This window comes from Vulpes vulpes, chromosome 3 (assembly GCF_048418805.1).
Source record: "Vulpes vulpes isolate BD-2025 chromosome 3, VulVul3, whole genome shotgun sequence".
Classification (NCBI taxonomy): Eukaryota; Metazoa; Chordata; class Mammalia; order Carnivora; family Canidae; genus Vulpes; species Vulpes vulpes.
Window position 1 is genome coordinate 108,350,905 of NC_132782.1, and position 21,665 is coordinate 108,372,569.

The 21,665-nt window shown below is 49.6% G+C and overlaps 1 protein-coding gene across 7 annotated transcripts in view; it reads right to left on the reverse strand.

The window, feature by feature from the left end:
* Window positions 1-21,665, reverse strand: part of ABAT (4-aminobutyrate aminotransferase) — a 97,681-nt gene that overhangs the window by 48,263 nt on the left and 27,753 nt on the right. The window contains exon 1 of one of the 7 annotated variants that reach the window (XM_026003088.2): window positions 8,421-9,335. The exons of 4 other annotated variants lie outside the window; for them this stretch is intronic. The gene's annotated coding sequence lies outside the window, so the exon portion shown is untranslated. Of the gene's footprint in view, window positions 1-70; window positions 331-7,575; window positions 7,815-8,420; window positions 9,336-21,665 lie in introns of those variants that run through there. 2 more of the 7 variants (XM_072753882.1, XM_026003089.2) reach the window with 2 other exon arrangements.

Genomic DNA, 21,665 nt, shown 5'->3' on the forward strand with positions numbered 1-21,665 from the left:
CTAGCTGTAAACACTCCCGGAATAAATAGCAACCGCTCCATAAATGTCCTGAAGATGGTGTCTGACTCACCTTTCTGCTACGCTGCCTAGCAGGCCCGGCGAACACGAACTCTCTGCCTGCATCATTGGCTAGAAATGGACCCCAGGCCTCTTTGGGGCCCCAAAAGATGCTCTGTCTCTCATTCTCCTATCTTCTCTCGGGGCTGAGACAACAGCGCTGGCCGAGGCATGAGACGTTCCTTTCCTGTCTGCAGCCCCGGCTGTCTGTCGGCTTTTCTGCAGACTCAATGGGACACAATGACACACACAGCCAAGTGCGCCTCTGTTGTCAAGGCCAAGGGTCGCCATGGCAACCAACAAAGTGGGAGCCCTGGGCCTGTGCAGATGGCTAACAGGGCCCCATTCATGGGGCTGTAATGGATGGCGCTGGGACAGAAGGCTTTATCTCAGAGCTGGCTTCCCTCCTCCCTTGCCAGTGCCCGCAGCCTCCCCTGGCTGTCTCCGCATGGGCCCCAGCCGTCCCTCCCCACGAGCATGGTGTCCTGTGCCCTGCCTCTTGCGGCATCATACAATCATCAGTGACTCGTACAAGAGGAGGGCGATACTATTCTTGGGCAGGGGCAAGTGTCGGCTCCTACCAAAGGCAGAGGTGCAGTTGAGAAAGTCACGCAAGCCAGAAATGGAGTCCAGATGTGCCATATACGAGCTTGATGACTCTGGACTGGTTGTGCAACTCACTGGGGCCTCAGGTTCCCCATCTGTGAAATGGGAAGAATGGAAGCTACCCAGAGGTCCTGAGGCACTCGGTCTGGTCAGGGCCCCCCTGAAGGAGGCACACAGGACATAGAAGACACAGCACACTATTTCCTCAGTTTCCAAAGAACCCTCTGCCTGGCAGGGAAGGTGCTCCATGGCCTGAAGTGCTGGGAAGGGCTGTTTGCTCCCTGCTACGAGCCTGACCTTCCAGGTTCCACGACAGAGAAGCTGGTCTGTCCCAACCTCTTCCATCCTCATGCTTCTGTCTCGGAGCTCACCCACCTGCCCTGCCCACCAGCTTCCATCGGGAAGAATGAGGCGAACTTAAATCACAAGCGGGGGAGGCTGAGTGCTTTGAAGCTGGAAGGCAGGTGGCCCCCAGCCTGTGAATAGGGTCAAGGGGAAAGAGAACAGACAAGGCGTCAAATCCAAGCCCTCCAAGAGGGAAAGACAGAGAGCCTTTGTTCTGGGGGTAGCAAGTATTTGGAAAGAAGCATCTGCAAACAGTTAAGTCAGTTTTGTATTTCTCGCCCTACAAGGGGGAAGGATGGAAGGAACAGAATCTGTTTGGAAAGGACGCTTGTGCCAACGGGGAAGAAGCTACCCCAGGTCGAAGCCGCAGAAGGGAGTTCTGGCCTTTAAAATCTGTTCAGTTCCACAAGTGCATATGGAGCACTGAAGCAGGGCCCCCAAGATGCCACGCTGAATGAGGACATGTCCCACTTTGTTCTCAGGGAACTTGTGTTCCCGTGGGAAAGCCAACAGCAGCAAACAAATAAGGTCGGGCGATTGGAGGAGATACATTTCCTATTCAGGGAAAATATTTCATTTTAAGGACTCCAGGACCTGCCAAGGGTACAAATACCACAGCTGATAACAAAAGGAGTCAATTTCTTCCCTCCAAGGTCTGCAGGGCCAGTGACTTGGAAATACTGTTGCTCACTTGAGTTATGAGGCATACCTGTGTTCCTACCGACCCTTGGAAAAGTCTTCCCTTTTCAGTAATTTAAAGGATTGTTCACTTCCGTGTGCACCCAGAAATCTGCTACAATTCAATGGACGGATGCCTGCCGTGTCAAGGCTCAACACACTGCCTGTTCTCTTGAAAGGTAAATGGTGCTTTTCTCATTTTCTCTGGTGGGAGAGGGGCTCAGAGGGGTTTTGCCACTTGTGCAAGGTCACACAGCTGAAGACAACAGAGCTGGGCTAGACCCAGGGCTGGGTCAGCTTGAAGGCCGAGGCCTGGCCCCATTCCCAGGGTGGCGGCTTCAGTCCTTACCTAGAAATCTCATCAGACAACTCAGGTCGATGAATCCTTTTTTTTTTTTTTTTTTTTTTTTACAAGAACAAAGAATTTCAAACCAACAGTTATCAGTGTCTGCAGTCTTCCCAAATATTCTCATCTTTTGGGGCAGCCCTGGTGGCTCAGCGGTTTAGCACTGCCTACAGCCCAGGGCCTGATCCTGGAGACCCAGGATTGAATCCTATGTCAGGCTCCCTGCATGGAGCCTGCTTCTCCCTCTGCCTGTGTCTCTGCCTTTCTCTCTCCTCTCTGTGTATTCTCATGAATAAATAAATAAAATCTTAAAGAAAAAAAAAGATTCTCATCTTTTGGCCACATGTTCATCAGTGGGGACCTACAATTGCCCTCACTGACAATTCCAACCTCAGGCCACACTTGGACTTTCCCCTGTGCTCCAACACTCGTCCCTGCTGTCCCTTCCAGGGTGCAGAAGCCCCAGTTCTATGAGGAACCCAATGGAATGGAAGGTCTTTTCGGTGGAAGAACTGCCATCTTTAGAGTCCTTAGTATTTAGGACAGCTCTAGGTAATGGAGAAGTAGTGCGGAGTATTTGAAACTTTAATCTGTGAAAAAGAGTTTGTCCACCCTTTCTCGTTTCCTAATTTTTCTGGCTAACCCTTAAACTATTCCAGTCACACACAGGCCCGCTCATCCCGTGCTTTTGGTGCAACCACAGTGGCTGTCAATCACATGACCCTGGCCAAACAGGCAGGCCTTTCGGATGGCCCTTGTGTGTCGACTTCAGGAGTCCTCAGGCCCAGCCCTACCTCCCCATCTGGTAGCTTGTTTTTCTGAGACAGAAAATGTAATCTGTTCACTTAGGGAGTGCTCGGAGTCTTCCCACGGGATGCCAGAGGGCAGATGGCGGGAGCTGTGAACCACATAGCTGACAGTGCCTTGTTTAGCTTATTTAGCAAAAGGAGTGGAGCACCTGGAGGACAAAGTATGGCACCAAAGAGAGAGCAAAGATATAAGCCTGGGGAAGAAGGGTTATCAACTTTTGAGGCCAGACAAGCGTCACTTTTGTCCAAAAACAAACACAACTGTGTTCTCTATGTTTTGTCCACATAGAGACAAACATCCGGAGTGAAGAAAATTGTGATGGAATTCATCCTGGTTTGGCACCCTCCGTGGCAGGGAAACCCGCCCAGGTGTCCAAATATTTCCTTCCTTCCTTTTGAGAGAAATGCTCCTGTTTTATGACTTTTTTTTTTTTTAAGACTTATTTGTTTGAGAAAGAGAGAGAGAGAGAAATCATGAGAGTTGGGGAGAGGGACAGAGGGAGAGAGAGAATCTCAAGCAGACCTGAGCTGAGTGCACAGCGCAGAGCCTGATGCGGTACTCGATCTCATGACCCTGAGGTCACGATCTGAGCTGAAATCAAGAGTCGTTGGGCGCTCCATCCACAGGAACCACCCCAGAAACCCCTGTTTTATGACTTTTTGATACCTTTAGGGGAAAACAAACTTGCTAAGTAAAAAAAATGCAAATCCCTACAATGCTACTCCTTGAGTGAGATGTACAAAAACCCCGGTCATCCTCCAGGGGAAATGAGAAGTGTTGGGGAAACAGGTTGAAGGCTTGAATGAAACCATTTTACTGACTTACATAACACAGCTTCCCAGACGCTCTCTTACTTGAATACTCCCTGGTCCCCACTACCCCCGGAGTAAAGCCCAGCTGCTTGGCTGGGTGCACAGGTGCTCCTCCCTGCCCCGTGACACTGACTTGCTCACATTCTGCTCTTCCCTACCTCCAGGTCATCTATCACCCAGGTACTAATGTCTGTTGAAGTGTCCTTCCTGTATCCCCACCCTGCCTCTGCCTCCTGTTTATATTTCCTTTACCCTTGTGTACTTTTTCATAGTGCACCTCTGGCCCCCTATACCAGGAAGCCTTCCTGATTCACCAATTCAGGGTTACATGCCACTCATCTGCATCTCTCCAGCAACCTAAGTTTATTTTTTAATGAAGACTTTCAAATACTCAGGGTCAGTCTGGCTGTAGCCACCGCCTTGTTTCAACAAGTGCTAACGTTTGCCATGTGTATGTCATCTATAAACTGATATTGCATATTCTTTTCTGGTTCACCTATAATGTCGACAGACAGAGACCATCTCTGTCTCTCCCTTTAGCCAGGGAAATTAAGACAGCAGTGTCTCTGCATTCTGTTCCAGTGGAAGGAGCAGACCATAAATAAGATGATTCCATATTGTGATGGGGGATCATCAGTGTCGCTTGCTAGTAGGTGACTGATTTCGGCTCAGCAGCCCCAGCACCTAGCACCACATCACACGGAGAAGCCTCACCAAACATGCTGCACTCCATGGAGTGGTATACTCCGACTGTGGGGTCCCACTGAGACAGCCTGTGTCCGGTGGTCACCATGGCAAGGGGACAGGCAGGGGGACCAAGATGACTGGGGATCCATCCACCTGCTCAGAACTGAGGACCTCCCCCCCCCGCCCCTCCAGTTGGCTCTCAGGCAGCTTTTCAAGCCTGTCAACACCTGGCCCACAACACCAAGAGCCACGAGAGAATTTACAAACACTCCCTGTCTCCGTTCTTTCTTGGTCACCCTGAGGAGTGATACCATCAAGGTGGGGAAAGAAACACAAAACAAATAAACCAAATGTGAGAGGCTGGTGCCAGCCCTCTGCTGTGGATTCCGGAAGGTCAGGGAACTTGTGTGTTTAAGGGACAGGGGCCTGTCTTGTGTCACACAGCTTGTACGCCACAGAGCCAGGCTTCAAACCCAGGTCTGTGAGACTCTGTAGCCAGTGCTGTTCTGCTTCCCTGCACAGAGAAGTTAAATACAGGGCCCAGGTTCACCGGACAAAGAAGGGGTGGTCTGGGATTTTAATTCTTGAGTTATTTCTTCTGATTCCACGTCCAGGGTTCTTTCTGCCCACCATTCTGTCTTGCAAATATATTTAGGCCACTCGACAAACTCTTTGGGTCTAAAAATCAGTATGTTGGGGCATTTCCGGAAGAAAGCAAAGAGTTAAAAAAGGCTGGCCAGCAGTGATGACCTCACTAGAGAGTGGTGCCTGGTGGATTTTGGCGGGGAGACGTGGGTCTAAGCTGGAGCACCAGGGCTGGAGTTTGGTTTTAAAAAAAAAGCCCTTGGGGGCGATCCTTGGGTAGCTCAGTGGTTTAGCGCCTGCCTTCAGCCCAGGGCATTATCCTGGAGACCCGGGATCGAGTCCCACATCGGATTCCCTGCATGGAGCCTGCTTCTCCCTCTGCCTGTGTCTCTGCCTCTCTCTCTCTCTCTGTGTCTCTCATGAATAAATAAATAAAATCTAAAAAAAAAAAAAAAAAGCCCTTGGAAGTTGATCCACTGGGCTCTCATTTGCTGGCCTGGTTTGGTTTCAGGTCATGATGGACTAGTAGGTAATCTGGTTGAAGGCAACACTGTCCAACAGAAATATAATGCGAGCCTCAAATGTGACCTACCTAAGTCGTTTTACACTTTCTAGTGACCATGCTAAAAAAGCTAAAACAGGGGCACCTGGCTGGCTCAGTCAGTAGAGCATGCCACTTGGGTTTGGGCCCCACATTGGGTATAGAGATTACTTAAAAATTTTTAAAAATAAAAATAAAAACGGGTCAAATTAATATATCTTATTTAATTCGATGTATCTAAAAATCATCTCAATATGTAATCAATATGATTATTACTAAGATATTTTATATTCCTTTTTTTTCCTGTAGGATGTCTTTAAAATCCAGTATAAATTTTATACCCACAACACATCTCTATTTGGATTAGCCTCATCTCTGGGTGCTTGACTGTCACACGTGGGGAGCGGCCGCTGTGCTGGATGCTGCAGGCTGACGGACTGTGTTGGGGTTGGAATGGAGCAATGTACGGGCCTGGTTGGGCCTCTCTGAGCTGTGATGAGGTGACAGGGAGTTTAGTCTAAGAGCTGCTCCCGATGGCTGTGCAGAGGGAACTGGCTGGGTGATTGTGGGACCCAGTGCAAAAATGAATATTCGAAGTCCCTTGTCAAGAATGATTAAGAATTTGAAGACAGTGACAGTAGAGTACTAAACCAAGTGTGAATGGGGTTCCATGAGCACGGGCCCTGTGTGACCATATGGGTCACAAGCCAGGGAAGCTGGTCCTGGGTGCAGATGAGAAAGACCTTTCACTTGCATCCAATCACAGGGTGCCCGGAAAATGCTAACAAGAGTAACCAGGAGCTCCTGGGTGGCTCAGTTGGTTAAGCATCTGCCTTTGGCTCAGGTCATGATCTCAGGATCCTGGGATGGAGCCCCTCATTAGGTTCCCCACTCAGCCAGAAACCTGCTTCTCCTGCTTCTCCCTCTCCCTCTGCCCTGATGCCCCGCTCATGCTCTCTCTCACTCTCTCAAATAAATAAAATCTTAAAAAAAAAAAGAGTAACCAGCAACAGCAACTACATTTACCAATCGCCTACTTTGGGCCCCATGCTAAGCTCTTTACATATGATATAGCACTTTCAATTTTCCAAACAATCCCCTAAAGTAGTTACTATTATCGTTCTGTTAACCAACCAAACAAACAAAAAACAAAACAGAACAAGAGCATTCCATGTGCTCTCAGCACAAGTGATCTGAGACACAAGTATTTCAAGCTCAGGTGATTTGTCACTGACACAATGCTATTATCTAACAGCCCACGTTCAAGTTCGCCCACTTGAACCTGAAATGTCCTTTGTGTTCCAGGCGCCACTGCAGGACGGCTCTCTGCGTCTGCTCACATGGCTCTTGGTCTCCTTTAACCGGGAACCATGTCTCAGCCGTTATGCCTTTTATGACATGGATTTTTTAAGCGTCCAGGCCAGTTGCTCTGTATGTATTTCATCCTCATTGATATTTTTCCTAAAATCCTTGTGAAACAAACTGCAGCTCATGGGCACGTGGAGAAAGGTCTGCAGGGTACGTGATGCTGGAGGTACAAGGTATTTGGGGGCAGCTCTACTTGAGTGGAAGTTAAAGATTTCCTGGAGGCAAGGACGGAGGAGGTGATGAGGGCTTTGGCAGATGGACCGAGGAGATGAGGCCATGGCAGATGGAGGCCACAATAGTGCTGACCTCAAGGAGGTTCAAGTGGTAGCAGTCCTCTGAGGGTGAGGGTGTGGCACCAGGTGACTGGGGTCTGTCCCTCCCTGGCCTGCAGCCTTCCTGAGGCTGTGTCCACCTCCAGACCCATCCTCTCCCTGAGATGTTAGCATTCACTCTGAGCAGCCGGCTGCTAAGTCCCCCCGGGATTCAGGGTCAGGCAGAGCATGAAGGAATCCCTTCCCGGGGTGGCGCAGCTGCCAGCTCTCACAGACTAACTACAAAACGGCAAGTCATCTGGATTGCCATGTCCTGCCCTGCAAGTGAAATTTTGCTTTCTAAACCTGCTTCCTTCTCGCCGCCCCTTGGGGCACGGGCTGCCGCAGTGAGAAAAACTCACAATGAACTTCTAATTGACCACAGAAGTGTGAGATGTGAGGGGAGTTGCCATCAAAGGTCTCTCCTACCTGCTCGTGGTGCATGGTACAGGCCATCCTGGCTGTCAGGCAAGAGGGTCTCCCTGCAAACTCCGCTCTCCTGGCGGGTGAAGCAGAATACCCCTGCTGGCGATCCCCTGAGCCTCCCATTCCCGAGTTTCAAAGACAAGGTGCATGTGTGTGTGCTGTTTTAGCCCTCAGGATGGAAAGGATCTATTTTAGCTCTTGAGCAAAAAGAGCTTTTCAAGGTGACCCTTACTTCATTTCCTGGGGACAGAAGGCGGATGCGCGTAGAAGTGCTTTTGCAAGCCGGCTGGCAAAAGCGACTTGCTTATCTGTCATTTTAATACCACTTTTTGTTAATTTTGTTCCCACTTTAAAGGGGTTCATCCCGGGATCCCTGGGTGGCGCAGTGGTTTGGCGCTTGCCTTTGGCCCAGGGCGCGATCCTGGAGACCCGGGATCGAATCCCACATCAGGCTCCCGGTGCATGGAGCCTGCTTCTCCCTCTGCCTGTGTCTCTGCCTCTCTCTCTCTGTGTGTGACTATCATAAATAAATAAAAATTAAAAAAAAATAAAGGGGTTCATCCCACTGTGTTCCTTCCACCGAGCATCCTTGAAAAATCTGTCATGTACAGTTGTGTGTCCTTTAGACCAAAAGCCATACACAGGCACACTTACACACATGACCATGGGTACACACATGTGCACACACACTCGCATACCCAGCACCACAGATAAGAGCAACTGACACACATTGACACATACCTCCACATACCAGTAGATATGCACAAATGCATATCTCACATGCACACACACATGCACGCACACACACATGTGCGCGTGCGCACGCATGCACACACGTCTGCACTCACAGTGCCGGGTAGTCAGGGTCCTGCAGCAAGCCCAGCTCCCGCCTGCTTAAAACGCCTCCTCTATGCCATTCTGCAGAGTCCCAGGGATGAGAAAGGCTGGGTTCATCCTAAGAGGTGCCTCCAGGTACCAGCTCCCCCTCAGGAGGATGCTCCGGACTTCAGGCAGTCCCTGAAACATGGGCTCAGGTACCAGGGGGAGGAAAGGAGCCTCAGAAGCAAAGCAAATTTGGGCCAAGGATGCTCTCAGCTGGTTCCCAGCAAATGCTAGAGGCAGGGGGATGGAGAGGGGGTGAAGGAGGAGGGAGGAAAGAGAGTGAGAGGCTGAGAGGTGGCTTCACAAAGAGGTTTCAGACAGAAACAGAAAGGAAAAGATCCACACAGAAACAAAGACAGACAGAGACTGAAAAAAAAAAAAAAGAGATAAACACACAGAGAAAAATAGAACATGGATTTTTAAAAAAGATGTTTTAAGTACAGCTCAGTTTAAACCGGAAGGATGAGGCACCTGACCCAGGACCTTCTAAACAGGCTCTCTGCCCGTCCACCCCCCCTTCTTCCAGGAGCCTCTTCCTAGATTGTTCTCTCATAGGCTCCGGACCCCTGGAGTATGAAGCAGTGATCCACGGCTTTGGATTTCTAAATGACCCCCCCCAGCCCTCCTATGGGGGCGATGCAGCAGATCCCGCCTACAGCATGGCCCCAGACCTGAGGGGGCTCTGAGGGGCACCAAGTCATCTCCAAGACCCCTGGGGGCCAGAGGGGTGGCTCTGGCTCTGACAATCCACCTAACTCCCCACTCTCCGCGGAAGGTTTGGGGCATCAATTACTCTAGCCCCCCAGTATAGCCAAGCTAGGGTCAATGCCTGTCCACAAGGGGTCCAGGAGAGGAAGTGGGAATGGTTGCAGAGTGGGAATGGGGAGGGCAGAGGGAGGGAGACACAGAGCTTTTGGTCATGTGCTGCTCATCAGTTGCCATGACGACAGCAAGGGGGTGGGGGCACCCAGACTGGAGGCTGCAAGAGACATGTTGGTTCTAAATCACCGTGACAGTACTTCAGTTGAGCTATTACGCTGTTGCTGTGGCAACCAATGGGATCAAATCACAGAGGAAATCTATAATTATTACAAGCCAGATACCAACGAACTTGGCGCAGTAATCAGCTCATTAGGGCAATTCAACATTAACTCCAGGAGGGAGGAACGCCGACCCCCAGCCCCCAACTCCGGGAAGAATAAGACCAAAGAGACTGTGAGGCAGATCTGTTGATGCCACAGATGGGAACCCAGAAAGCTCTCTTGGCCAAATGAGGAATATATATTAAGTGAAACCACATGAAATTGCCAACATTTGACCACTGAAAATCATTTTCCATGAATTTACTGTGGAAATTTCCAACATAAAGATAAGTTGAATTTGACAGTGAATACCTGTATGCCGCCTCCACCCCCAGCTTCTGATGATGCCATGGTACCACGCTCGCTTTATCACATATCTACCCTGCTATCCATCCATTAATCCTCTACTTCTGATGCATTTTAAAGTAAATTGCAGATGGTATGATGTACCTTTCCCCCCTCACATACTTTAGCCTGCATCAGGTTAAGTATTTTGTCATTTGTGAACAATAAAGATAGCAATTTCATATGGTTTAGTCCAAACAGAATAAAATCTAGATTTCTGTCTGTCATTGCCTCTGCCCATCTATCCTTCCATCCATCTACCCACCCACTCATCCATCTTTTCTTCTATCCACTCACTCACCTGTTGGTCCATCTACCCATCCACTCACCTACCTGTTTGTCCATACATCTGTCCATCTACCCATCTACCCCTCACTCATGCATCTACCCACCCACCTGTCTGCCTGTCCATTTATCCATCTATCCATCTACTGTCTATCCATCCACCGTTTGTCCATCCATCTATCCGTCTACCCATCCATCTGTCTGTCTATCTATCCACTCACCTACCCACCTGTCTGTCCATCCATCCACCCACCCACTCATCCATCCATGCACTCCAAGAAGATCTCATGCACACTCATGATTTCCACAGAAGATTTACCATCCCCAAATCTTCCTCCCTGGGCCTGCAGACGCCACCAACAGGATGTCCTGCATATTGAGCTCGTAGGTTCTCAGCTAAAACCATTGTTTCCCTTTACACACTTGTTCCCTTTTCTATGTTCAGCATCTCAGTGAACAGATCCAATTTGTTCAAGTCAGAAACCTGAGACCCATGCTTGGTTCTTCCGTCCCATTACCTTCATTCAGCACCACTGTAGGTCTAGCCTCCACCCTCCCCTCTTTTGCTCTTGTCCTGGTTCAGTACCCAGTTTCCTAGTTGGACAGTTGCCCCAGCCTCCCAGCTGCCACCTCACCCTCCCTCTGCTTTTTCCACATGGACTTCCCAACGTGAACTATCTGGCCATGTTGATGGTGTGGGGGAACTGCACCTCATACCTTGTTGGTGGGGCTACCCATTTATACGCATACTTTGGACAGCACTTAATCAAATCCACAAACTTTTAAATGCCCCAACCACTTTTTCTAAGCATCATTCTACTTGAAGGAATTTGCCTCATTGGTATATATGGAGAGCAACCTAAATGTCCATCACTGGGAACTGGCTAAATAAATTTTGGTGCATCCATAACACAGAATAACATTCATCCGATAAAAAAGAATGAGGTAGCGCTTTATGTGCTGATGAGAGGAAGTGTCTAACATATTAATTTAAAGCACATTGCAATGCAGCATGTCTGCTGTGCCCCAGAAGCTTGTACACTTGGGTACCCAGTTGGTTTGAGACATAAGGGGGTGCCAGTGTGTCCAGGGCGCATGGCTTTGGGAGCTTCCTCTTCTCCGCCACAAGCAACAACACTACTCTCCACCAGGCTGAGGAGCAAGAGGCCCAGGGGTGCCTTTCCTGCCTTTCAAGTCGCCTCCATAATGCACAGCACCCCACCGGCTCTACCAGGTGAGGTCGCTCTGCAGACTGCTGGACTGTATTAGGTGCTGGTCTTCTTTTTGGTTCAGGGGATGCCTGGGGATGCTGTCTAACTGGAGGGGAAATGACACTGAAACTTGTCCCTGGAAAACTTTGCAAGTTTCCGGAAAGCACAAGGTTGACAGGAGAACACCTGGCTTCTGCTTCCTGTTCAGACCCTAAAGGGCCCCTGTGCCTCTGTTCCTTCAGCTCCACGAGGAGCTATTGCTCCTGGGGTCGTTCTGAAGGTCAAATGTGGCAACGGGGGTGAAAACAGCATGCCACGGTTGGCTTGCTGTACCACTAAGTAGTTATGAAGGTATCCTCAGTATCTACTCTGCCCCCTTGGGATGCTAAACACACCCTGCACCTGTAACAAAGGCTATAACCTCTGTTTGTGTCTGAGCACCTGCCCTGGGCCAAGGGTGCAGCTCAGCACTTCATATACATGGTTTCACTCAAGCCTCAAAACTTGTTTGTGGTAGGGATTTTTGCTTCCACTTTGCAGATGAGAAAGGCGAGGCACACGGAGGTTAGGGGACTTCCCTAGTAGCATACAGAGCATGGTACTACCCTGATTAGCCCATAAATATTTCTTCCTTCTTTTTGAGAGAGAGCGAGAGAGAAAGAGCATAAGCAGGAGGAGGGAGATAAGGAGAGGAAAAAGCAGATTCCCCGTTGAGCAGGGAACCCAACAGACATGGGACTCGATCCCAGGACCTGAGATCATGACCTGAGCCAAAGGCAGATGCTTAACCGACTAAGCCACCCAGGTGCCCCAAGCCCCTAAATCCTTCTGTAAAGTCTATGCTTTTCCCATTTCTTAATCATTCCTGCTTCTTAAATCATGCCTTTAGATCAGTGCTGTCAAAAAGACATAGAAATGCGAGTCACAGACGGAATTTAAAATTTTCTAGTGGCCATATTACAGAAGAAAAAAAAAAGAGGAACAGATGATATTAATGCTAGTTGTATGTTCTATTCAAGTTGATATATTCCCAAATCATCATTTCAGCAGATAATCAATATGAAAACTAATCAATGAGATTTTACTATTTTTGATCGTACATCTTTGAAATCTAGTGTGTGTGTTATGCCTACAGCACCTGGCAGTGCAGACCAGTTACACTTCAGAGGCTCAGGAGCCACACGTGGTGGCTTCCTGGAGAATGCAGCTTGTGCAACCAAACCTCATCACTTGTTGAGCACCTACTATATGCCTTGCCCTGTTCTAATTATTTCATATATATCGACAGCACTTATTCTCACGACTCTGGGAAGCAGGTGCTCTTATGAGCTAGAGGAGAAACATGAAGCTCAGGTAGTTTAGGTAACATGTCCAAGGTCATAGAACTAATTACCTGCCTAAGGAGCTGCAGTTTGAACTGAAGTTCATCTAGAAACCTGGCCCCAAATGTAGCCACCAATGATGCCAAATATCTTATTACAACACGCCAGTCACGTGGGTCTGTAAAAATTAAACTCCTTAGAGGAGGATTTGACTCATGGCACTTAATTTTAAACAATCTGATTAATCAATACATAAGATCATTTAAGCATTAAGCAACTTACTCTGAACTTTGTACCAGCCTGGGACCTTAAGAATCGATAATAAAGCAGACATTGGATCCCCCCACCAGTCTTGATGGGATGTGAGTTAGAGGGACCTGTCTAGTCCAGCATCTACACTCCGAGCAGCTCCCTGTTAGACACAGTGGTGGCTTCCCATTCCTTCATGAGATCACATGTGAGAAAGCCAGCTGGTTCTCGCTTGCTCCTCCCATTCAGGCCAGATCTGACCTGATCTGTGACATGCAAGAATTGGCTGTGTCTCGTTGGGGATGGGGATGGTGGTGCTCACCTTGTGACTCATTCTGGGGTGATTCTAGCCAAAGCCTGAGAGATACATGCTCTGGTGCTGCCAGCATCCCCGACTCCTGGCTGGGATGCACCAGAGCTCAGTCCAGCCAGCTTTTTGGTTCCAGGGTGTGGCTGCAGAAATGCAGTCTTCGCTCTTGCCTCTCACAAACTGGCTTAGAAGCCAACTGCTCTTTAGTGCTGACTTCTTGAACATGACCAGAATTACCTGGTCATCAGCTGGAGGATGAAACCAGAGAAAGGAGCCTAAAAGGGAACTCTGATCTGTGTCTGAAATAGGACTCGTCTCCACTATCTCCTTTAGACCACCATGGTCATCTACTGCTGGGACAGTCACCTTCCCGCTCCCTCGCCTTCAGCTGGTCACTTCTCAGCTCAATTTTGGTTCCCAGGCTTTCATGAGGCCTTTGAGATGCTGCCCAAGCAACTACTGCCTCCGATTCCTGGAAAGTAAAAAGCTCTCTGGCCTCAGGGCCTTTGCATGGGCTATTCTTGCTGCCTGGACTGCTTCCCTCACTCCTGCTTGGCCAACTTCCATGCACACCTCAGATTTCAAACATCCTACATTATCTCCTCAGAGAAGCTTTTTTCTTTTCTTTCTTTTTTTTTTTTTTAAGATTTTATTTATTTATTCATGAGACACACACACACACACACACACACACACACACACACACACACAGGCAGAGGGAGGAGCAGGCTCCATGCAGGGAGCCCAATGTGGGACTCTAGGTTTCTAGGATCACACCCTGGGCGGAAGGCAGGAGCTAAACTGCTGAGCCACCCAGGGATCCCAAGAAGCTTTTTTCTTAACCACATAGAAGTAAAAGTATCCACTGTAATTTCTTAGAGTAGTATTGTTTCTTCCCATTCACCACCGTTTGCACATGTATATTCATTTGTGTATCACCTGAAAGTGTCCCTTTCATACCATTCGCCATTTGCCATTCCCCAGAAATGCAGTGCATCCCCAGCAGATGGCACAGTGCCTGGCACACATGACAGGCATGCTCAGTGTCTGCTGAATGAATTCTTACTATTCTCATCTTACAGATAAGAGATCTGAGGGCTTGGAAGTAAAGAAACTTGACCAAAGGACACTCCTGTTTTTAAAAAACGTTATTGATATCCTACTATGTGCAAAGTCCTAACCCAAAGGGTCTGGAGGCTCTACCAAGAAATGTGGGCAAAGGCTAGTATGCAGAAATAGCATCCTTCACTATGGGCATCCTTCGCTATGGAACTACGCAGCCTGCCTCCTCTCTTAACTGCTTTGTGAAATCAAGGGTGTGTGTTAGGTGTGGAGCCAATTTCCTCTCTTTGAAATGATCCCCGGGAGGAAAAACCAACAGACCAACCAAAAGTTATGTTAATGCCTCTCTGATCTCAGGTCTGAGTGTCAGAACATCACCCCTGCCTCTCCAAACACATCCTGCTGGAGAGTCCCTGGGTGCAGCCTTTTTGGAAAATACAGCCACAAGGAATCAAGAGATACTAAATATTTTAAACCCAAATAATTCCACCTCCAGAAATTTAGCTAATGCAAGTAATCCTAAACAGAGGAACAGGTCTGTACTCAGAGATGGTCACAGCAGTGTAGTTTACGAGAGCGGACAACTGAAAATAATGTAAGCAACCAGCAGTAGGGGATCGCCCCCCAAAAAAGCTGTGATACGATAGCTCATTTATTTACTGAAACTGCAGAAAAACGCAGGGAAACGATTTTCGAAGCAACGTAACGAGAGAAAGAACTGGGAAATTTTACATGCAGTCTGGCTATAATTTTGTCAAGGCAGAAAATAAAACCATAAGCCAGTACATGGGGAAGCAAGGCTCAAAAGAAAGAAATGCATTTCCTGTTCAACACTTTTATCTTTCATCTGTGGGGTGACAGTCTACTTTTCTGCATTTTCTGAATCATCGTTGTGACGTGTATTATTAGCTTATTTCAATGTTTGGAGGAAAGACGCACCTTTGGCTTTCTCAAATAATATGCAGAAAGAAGGCAGAGGAGGGGTAAGTGCAACCTCAGTTCATGGCAGCCGAGTGCGTCTAGACATTTAATTATAGGAAAACAACTAATGAATAATTTGACATGGCATTAACACAGAGCCCAGAGGCACTTCAAAATCGATCCACATTCGGTATGGTTTCAGAAGGTGTGGAAAGAGGAGACGGGCTTCCAAATGGGCTCTAAAAAGGAGATTACTTTCTGGCACGGAACCAGGTCAAACTGGATTCCAATCCCCAGGTGGAAATGCTTACGAGGTTTAAGTGGGTCAATGCCAGCAGGAGTTCAGTCAACTCTAAAACAGGACACGAAACAGGGCTGCTCGGCTCACCCCGGCCCGTGGGGGAACGGGAAGCTCGGGCTTCAGCTCGGTGTTGGCAGGCCTGGGGTTCACAGAAGGTCCCCGAAGAGGATTCAGACTCTAGGCTCAGGGTCTCCAAATGCCGGCCAGCTGCCTGATTTTGCAAATAGATACTTCTGGAACACTCGATCATTTGCGGTGGCCGTGGCTGCCTTGAAGGGTGAGGCTGGCAGAGCGGAGAAGCGGGGACTGAACCCGCAGGGCACTTGCCAGCTGGCCCTTCGTGGACAGTTTGCCCACCTTCCGTCCAGGCGCTGCGGCCCAGAAGCTGCAGATCTGTCCCGTGTTCCCCACAACAAACTGATGGTCCGCATCGGCCCCTTCCACATGGAGTTGGGTTTTCCGAGAGGGCAGGAGCACCCTGCCGCTTCCCGCAGCAGTGTCTCGTTTTTCTGCCAACGTGTCGCCAGCGCCGGAGGGGCGTGCTTCTCCAGACGCGGCACCTGCAGTCCGCCTCGCTTTGCTGTGTTTGCCAGTATTCATAAGACCCTTTCCCTCCAAATGATCTCTCATTTTAACAAATACATTTAGGTGATTTCACATCGCTTTTCTGTCTGGAAAGTAGTATCGCTTGCCACAAATAGCAGGTTCCCATAGAAATGACACAATGGCAACAGAGGTGCCCAACTCAGGTGCCTGTACGAGGCTCCGGGCCACCCCATCCCTCCGGGGGCCCCCCTCCGGCATCCCATCTAACCCATCGGAAATCCTGCTGGCTTTGCCTTGGAAATCAATCCAGAATCTGTCTGGTCATCCCACCTCCACCACAGCCGCTCATGCCCAAACTCCCAGGACACCCCTCACGGCCTCCTACCCAGAAGCCAGATCTAGAAGGCCGGCGTGTGGTCCACTTCCACGACAGAGCGGAGGCAGACAAATTCACAGAGGTGGAAAGTAGATTTAAGATTACTGGTTGCTGGAGCTACTGCTGACTGGTTGCAGAGTTTCTGTTTGAGGATATGAGAAGGCTTTGGCACCAGACAGCGGTAAAGGTTGCACAGCACTGTGTGTGTGTAATTCACGCCACTGAATTGTACACTGAAAAATGTCAAATTTTGTGATATATATTTAACCACAATTTGAGAACCTTAACAATGTCATGTACCCAAAACCTGCTGAATTGTATGCTTTGAAGGGGGTGAAGTGGGGATGGCTGGGTGGCTCAGTGGTTGAGTGCCTGCCTTCAGCTCAGGGCGTGATCCTGGGGTCCTGGGATCGAGTCCCACATGGGGCTCCCTGCATGGAGCCTGCTTCTCCCTCTGCCTGTATCTCTGCCTCTCTCTCTGTCTCTCATGAATAAATAAATAAAATCTTTAGAATAAAAAGAATAAAATCAATTACAGCATTAAAAAAAATAAAGGTGGTGAAGTATATGGTATATAAATCATATCGTGATGGAGCTGTAAAAACAGAACAACATGGTGGAAGGGACGTGGTGCCAGGCCAGGCATGACCTCTATCTGCCTCCATGGAAGAAGGGACTACCTGGGACACATTTGGGCCAGGAGAAGCCCAAGTCCCAGGAGAGGTCCTGGAGGCTGACAGCCACATAGAGGGAGAGGTCAGGAGCATTGCAGTGCAGGCTGGGGGTAAAGAAGCCATCCTGGACGTCCAGCCCCATTGATGATTCCAGCTCCAGCTGCACCCAGCCCAGCACTGGATGAGACACCCCAAGCCAGAAGTGTCCAGCCGAGGCCAGCCAGGCCGCAGGGGTGGGGGACATAATGATGCAGCGCTGTCTGAAGCCACTGAGTTTCAGAGGCTCACGCTGTGGGAGCCATCTGGTAGAGGGAGAGCCCTCCAGGGGTCACTTGCCATAGGAAGGAAAATACACCACTTCTGCGCCAAATATTGGCTCTTCTAGTCGCTACTGTTAGCTCTGGCAGGTCACTGAGAGCCAGCCTCCTTAAAACAAGGGGCTATACCTGTTTTATCAGGCAGGTCTAAGGAGAGACCTACAGCCAGGGATGTAGCCCCGCTTTGTCCACTGCTCTGGCCAACCCTGCTGGCCTGCCTGACTGCCTCCCCCACCCAGCTCTTCTCTCTCAGCAGGTTATGATGGGGCCTGGCTTTAGGGGCCACGGGCTCAGCTGCTCTGTCCTCCCTCTGGCAGCAGGAATACTCAGGCACCTGAGCCGGAGGCCTCGTGCCTTTGCGGGGAGCATGGCCCTGCTGACACCTTGACTTTGGAGTCTGGCCTCCGGCACCGTGAGAGAATAAACTCCTGCTGTTCAAGGCACCTTGTCTATGGTACTCTGTTGTCTCAAGTTTGGCAAATGTGTGCATTATCTCAACGAGTGTTTCTACCCAGTCATGTGTCACAGGCCCCGTTCTCATCACCTATAGTCTACAAACGGTCGTGTCCTCCACTTTAACATGTGCACATGAGGGAAGGAGAGGCCCAGCTCGCAGATGTACCACTCGGGCCTGGGTCTGAACCCAGGCACTGACTGCCCCCGTCGTGGCCTGATGTCACTCCACACAATTCCAGGACATCTTCTCTTTCTGTCCCCACTCAAATCCAAGCAACCACAACTGCAAGCAGCCTCCTAAATGGTCTCCTGCTTCCACTGTGGGCCCCACGTAATCCACTTTCCGGGGCAGCCTGAAGGACGAAGCTCAATGTCTCCCAAACCTGTGCCAATACACCTGATGTGCCCCCATCTCTGAATAGCCAGTGCCTTCTTCAGCTCGGCTAACAGCTTCCCCTCCCTGAGGGAGGTGACTGCCCACCTGCGAACGTTATTGTTGTCATGGCCTGTCACTGTTTTCTCATTTGTTTATTGACTTCCTGCCCAGGATTCAGGATTGTCTTCCTGCCCTGGAATGCCAGCGCCTCATCTCTTTGGCTCTCCTCTGTTTCATAGTGGGTGCACAACATAAATTATGTGTTGAATGTTGCTATGTCCCTGGGTTGTGGACACGTCTGTGAATGGGGGTGGCAGGATGACTTTGTACAAGGGAAACCTAAGATCAACAAATGATCATTCAATCTGGGCAGCTTCCCTCTGGGGAAGTAGGCGGTCTTGGGTTAGCTCAGACAGGCCTGTCTTACATCTGCCTTGCAGGGCACCCAGCTGCCGGGAACACTCCCACACCTCTCCTGCAGTGGTCCCATCAGCCGTTCAGCATCTGCAGACAAGAAGGGCTGGCTCGGACTCCAGGAACACGGTCAGATGGCTGATCCCCCAAATTCTGGAGAGCTCACAGGCCGAAGGCAACCTTCTAAACTGGGATTCCCCCTGCAAGGTCACACTGGCCCTGTGTGTGTCCAGAGGCCTGCTGAGTCCTGGGCAAAGTGGAATCCCTGAATGACAGAGGTAAGAAGGTCTAGAGGCTATGGGCATGAGCTGTGTGCTGAGATGCAGGTTTGAGCTCCAGTCATGCCTGTACTGTGGTTGTAGTCTTGGATAAATTACAAAACGAGAGAGAAATAACCAAAATGGGCAGATCTCAGGTTCACAACCAAGAAAGCTTCTTGCATTGGAATGAGTTCCCCTGCAGGGGCTGGACATCCCTTCCAGGATGCAGAAGAGGGGCTTCAAGCATCGGGAGGGGCTTGGTTAGGCTGGATCAGCACAGAGGTCCCTCCCAGGCCCAGATTCTGAGACTCTGTGCCTGTGTGCCTGCCCACTCTCCTGGGGCCACGGCTCTGCTCCGAGGAATGGCAGGTAACTGATGTCCGGGGGCAAACTGCTGCACTTGGTTATCACCAGTAGCTGCTTGTGCCTGTGCTCACCGCGAGTGCTCTTCGTTCGAGACTTAGTGGTGCTCTGTTGCAGGCAAGACTCGTTCCCATTCACTGCCAGGGAAACTGAGACTCAGAGTAGTTCAGGTCAAACTCACTCCCACCCTTGCAGCAAGTAAGTGGTAGCTGGGATTTGAACCCATCAGCCTGGCTGCCTGGCTTTTCCACAATCACGAGCACGGAGCTATGGGGTGATTCTAAAAAGATGGAGGAGCGCAATCTCTACCGTCCTTTGGGTCCTGCAGGAAATGAAAACTCCGGCAAGGCACCTGCCTCTTATCACAGCCAGTGTGAACCAAACATCTGCTTCTCATTCGGTCTTTAAGCAGAAATCTCTGAGGAGTGCCCCCCTTTCTCCCACAATGCCAGATCAAGTGGGGGGGGGGAGACGTCTTGTACACTCAGCAACTTTCCCCTAAAACCACGTGGCACTGACGAGCCACTCTGATTTCCAAAGGATGTTCCCCAGCAGAGCTAGAGGAGACTGGGAATAAAGAGCTCTGGTCACGAGCACGGATGCCAGGGGCACCAGTACCAGTGGCTCGGGCTTAAGCCTGGTATCCCTGGCCGAGCAGTGCGGGCAGCATGTGGCTTGCTGGGCCTTGTGTCCCCGTGAAGTACATTGGAACAGGAAGCACAGCCTGGGAGTGAAGAAGGGAGAGCAGAGCTATGTCCCCAAACCAGAACTCCAGTGTTAGGATGTGATGGCCCGCCACGTTTCCCTTTTCCTTCTCTGCCTGGATGCTTCTACCTGGGTGTGGTGCATGGCCATATTTCTAAGTTACTCTGGGGGTGACTCGGCCTTCAGAGGCACCTGTCACAGCCAATTCCAATGCACCATCCCACCCAAACACAAGACCCTCTTTCAGCAAAGTGGTGGTGGTGACTGGGAATCTCAAACTTAAAACTTTGAAAGCCGGATAATCAGATCTTGTCCAACCCTCCCACTTAAAAGAGTGAAAAAACAAGGCTTGAAGAAGATGAGCAATTTGATGCCTTATCAGAGGTTCTAGGTGGCAAGGAACAGGGCTCCATTTCCAGAGGGTCAGCCATGTGTCTCGACAACCAAAATCTCACAACAAATTCTGTGAGGCGGGTCCTATCATCACGCCCATTCTCCAGGTCAACAAATAGGCTCAGAGTCACATCACTTCCCAACACCCACTGAGTCACCCTGGGTCCTAGAGTCTAAAACTGCATCAGTATGCAGATATGATCGCCTGGGACGAAGCGCAGTGAAAAAAGCAAATTGATTTGATGTAAAGACATGATGGCAAGGGTAATGCTGGTTTCCACCGAGCAATTAACTCCGTGTCAGGCACTCTTCTGAGCGTCCCCCTGTATTACCTCACTTAATCCCCTCAACGATGACCAGGGTAGATACAATGGTTACCCCCATCTTACAGTTGAGGCACTGAGAAGTTAACTGATGAGCTTGAGGTTTTACTGCTGAGCGGGGATTCAGACCCATGGACAAGGATTTAGGTGCTACTTGGGGAGCACATGGGCTGCTTGCAGGGATTTATTAGACATCACCTTCAAGGCTCTCATGGCTGAGAGGTCACATTGCCTTTGTCTTTCCCCCTGGGGCACGTTTTAGGGGACAGCCACACCATGCCTTCAGAGTGCAGTGTCCTCCATCTCTGAGCCCAGGTAGCCGGACCTCAGGTAACCAGGCACCCACAGGGTGGCCCTACCTCACCATCCACAGCCTCTACCTCTGAAGACCCCAGCCCAAGTGCTGAGCCACCCTGGGATGCTGTTACTTTCCTTGTTTTAGCTGGCACCCTTGTGAGGACAGAAATCGTTGTTGTTTGGAAACATAGAAGGTGCATGTGCGCAGAACCAAAGAATTCTGAATATGATGGGTGGACGGCATCCATGCCGAGTTTCTGGTTGTGACTACACATTAGCAAGATGTTACTAGTGGGGGAAACTGAGTGAAGGGTATACAGAATCTCCCTGTATTTCTTATAATGTGTGAATATACAAGGATCTCAAAACAATGAGCTTACTGGTAAAAGGCAAGATGAAACCAAATAAATCCCTCCAAGCATATTTGGGACCTGAATGTACACGAAACCCTGTCAAGAACTTCTCTGAAAAAGTTCATCCAAAGAACGTATTCATGTATTATTCAACAAACACTGGCCATGTGTTTATTTTATGCCAGTTCCTGGGGTGATGCTGGGGATATGGAGAGGACCTAGAAAGCCTGTGTCCTTATGGGATTCACAGCTGAATGCTAGAGAAATATG